The 2,568-nt window shown below is 43.7% G+C and overlaps 1 non-coding gene across 1 annotated transcript; it reads right to left on the bottom strand.

Moving 5' to 3' along the window:
* Nucleotides 1-2,180: 2,180 nt before the first annotated feature.
* On the bottom strand, nucleotides 2,181-2,255 carry LOC119296560. The gene has a single exon (XR_005145296.1). It is a non-coding gene; the product is annotated as a small nucleolar RNA snoR60 (small nucleolar RNA).
* Nucleotides 2,256-2,568: the final 313 nt, after the last annotated feature.

Here is a 2,568-nt window from a genome sequence, read left to right as displayed (position 1 = left end):
AGAGGACGTCTAACTTGTTTTGGTAGCATCTGTCGTGTGATGTGATATGGCCAAAAGGATGTGATGAATGATATATGTGATGTATGAGATTGATCATGTTCTTGTAATAGGAATCACGACTTGCATGTCGATGAGTATGACAACCGGCAGGAGCCATAGGAGTTGTCTTTATTTATTTATGACCTGTGTGTCAACATAAACGTCATGTAATTACTTTACTTTATTGCTAAAACATTAGCCATAGTAGTAGAAGTAATAGATGACAAGACAACTTCAAGAAGACACGATGATGGAGATCATGGTGTCATGCCGGTGACAACGATGATCATGAAGCCCCGAAGATGGAGATCAAAAGGAGCAAATGATATTGGCCATATCATGTCACTATTTGATTGCATGTGATGTTTATCATATTTTACATCTTATTTGCTTAGAACGACAGTAGCTTAAATAAGATGATCCCTCGTAATAATTTCAAGAAAGTGTTTCCCCTAACTGTGCACCATTGTGAAGGTTCGTTGTTTTGAAGCACCACGTGATGATCAGGTGTGATAGATTCTAACGTTCGAATACAACGGGTGTAAGCCAGATTTACACACGCAATACACTTAGGTTGACTTGACGAGCCTAGCATATACAGACATGGCCTCGGAACACAGAAGACCGAAAGGTCGAGCATGAGTCGTATAGAAGATACGATCAACATGAAGATGTTCACCGATGTTGACTAGTCCATCTCACGTGATGATCGGACACGGCCTAGTTTACTCGGATCATGTTTCACTTAGATGACTGGAGGGATGCCTATCTGAGTGGGAGTTCATTGAATAATTTGATTAGATGAACTTAATTATCATGAACTTAGTCTAAAATCTTTACAATATGTCTTGTAGATCAAATGGCCCACGTTATCCTCAACTTCAACGCATTCCTTGAGAAAACCAAGCTGAAAGATGATGGGAGCAACTATACGGACTGGGTCCGGAACTTGAGGATCATCCTCATAGCTGCCAAGAAAGATTATGTCCTAGAAGCACCGCTAGGTGACGCACCCATCCCAGAGAACCAAGACGTTATGAACGCTTGGCTGATGATTACTCCTTCATTCAGTGCGGCATGCTTTACAGCTTAGAACTGGGGCTCCAAAAGCGTTTTGAGTGACACGGAGCATATGCGATGTTCGAAGAGCTGAAAATGGTTTTCCAAGCTCATGCCCGGGTCGAGAGATATGAAGTCTCCGACAAGTTCTTAAGTTGTAAGATTGTAACGCCCCAAGATCGGAGCTTCAGATGCCTTCCAGGGTTTCCGGGTTTCGTCATGTGATTTGTTTGGTTCTTTGCATTCATCATTGCATCATGTCATCATGCCATCATGTCATTTCTTTTCTTAACTCAACTAAATAAATGGCATGGACCTTTGATCCATTTAAACCGAGGGAGTTCACCTGGTGACTTCTCTTTATAACATACCCTCCCGATAGTATGGAGCTATATTAAATATTCCATTTGTTGGAATTCACCGTAACACACTTGCAAATATCCCATGCCTTTGTTATCTCAATTCTTGGTCTCCAAACTTTGCCCATATATCCTTTCGTCATTTTCCGGAGCTCCACCTAAATTCTCAACATTTTTGGACACTTCCAAAACCTAGTCCTAGTTCAAACCCATTTGAATTAAATTCAAATGAGTTTGAATTTACATCTTCCAATCTTGGCCTTTTATATTTTCTCGAAACAAGCTCATTTTTGTGAGCCCGGGAACATTATCCGCATGCCAAAGTCCCTTCTCTAACCTTTTTCCTTTCTCTCTTTCCTTTCTTCCTATTCTTTTACTGTTTGGGTAAATAAGAGAGAAGGAGAAGAGAGCCCAGCAGGCCAGCCAGGCCTCTGGCCACTTCCATCACTACCGGGCCGGCCTCTAAGGTCCAGCAAGGCCCCGCTGTAAACCCTAGCCTCGATGCCCATCTCTCGCTCTCTCCCAATCGATCTCCCCTCCTCCTCGTTCCTCCTCCCGCCGCCTCACGCACTGCATCGTCAGGGACACGAGCTCCCCAGCACGCACGCACCAGAGTGCTGTGACAAAATTAGCACCAAATCACTGAAACAGGAAATGTGATGATCCAAATACAAGTACATAGAAATGTAGCAGCACACAGAAGGAGAAGAAACTAGGCAAAGGAGCATCAGAAACTCGATTTTGCATCATCCATTGTGATGTCCTCAAGGAGAATCCGAGTTAGGTCATCATCTTCTAAGTGCCAATATTGCCACAGGAGAGCAAGGAAAACATTGCAAACTGGTAAGCCCCAATAACAGCACATTGTTGTACACCAACTACACAAGTCGGTACACCCAATCCTGCAGGGGAAAAGCAACTTGCACCCACAGCTGGATCCGTAATTCTGCATGATCAACATGGAAGGGAACTGAACATGGATGGTGTAAAATGCTTGATTGTTCAGTTGTGGTTACAGAATACCGAGAGGAGTACATAAATAGGGGAGTCGGGCGCAACCGCGGCAGGACGTGGGGAGAGGCGATCGTGCAATCCAAGTGGGAAGCTAGTC

Source organism: Triticum dicoccoides, chromosome 1A, assembly GCF_002162155.2.
Source record: "Triticum dicoccoides isolate Atlit2015 ecotype Zavitan chromosome 1A, WEW_v2.0, whole genome shotgun sequence".
Classification (NCBI taxonomy): Eukaryota; Viridiplantae; Streptophyta; class Magnoliopsida; order Poales; family Poaceae; genus Triticum; species Triticum dicoccoides.
Note: the sequence above shows the minus strand (reverse complement) of the source record. Positions and strands in the feature narration are given on the sequence as shown.